This window comes from Colobus angolensis, unplaced genomic scaffold (assembly GCF_000951035.1).
Source record: "Colobus angolensis palliatus isolate OR3802 unplaced genomic scaffold, Cang.pa_1.0 Scaffold102, whole genome shotgun sequence".
NCBI classification, from domain to species: Eukaryota; Metazoa; Chordata; class Mammalia; order Primates; family Cercopithecidae; genus Colobus; species Colobus angolensis.
The window spans coordinates 3,439,710-3,440,030 of NW_012111142.1; the positions used below are offsets into that span (position 1 = coordinate 3,439,710).

Here is a 321-nt window from a genome sequence, read left to right on the forward strand (position 1 = left end):
GTAGGCAGGGGCCAGGAATGGATTTTAAAGGCAAAGCTCTCAGACCCAATGGGAACACGAACTGGTCAACTCTCCTCAAGCTCCCAAGGACAGAGGATTTGGGTCTTTGTTGGTTTTTGCCCATAGCCACAGAACTCAAAGTCTGAATGTGGAATCTCTTGAGAGGACAGGAACATAAACCTCTAGAGATGGAGTTTGAGAAAGTTCCCCGCTTCTGCCCGCTTGTGATTTAGAAAAGTGCGTTCGCTGGGCGCGGTGGCTCAAGCCTGTAATCCTAGCACTTTGGGAGGCCGAGACGGGCGGATCACAAGGTCAGGAGAT

At 51.1% G+C, this 321-nt stretch overlaps 1 pseudogene; it reads right to left on the reverse strand.

Moving 5' to 3' along the window:
• Positions 1 to 321, reverse strand: part of LOC105511376 — an 8,102-nt pseudogene that overhangs the window by 3,789 nt on the left and 3,992 nt on the right.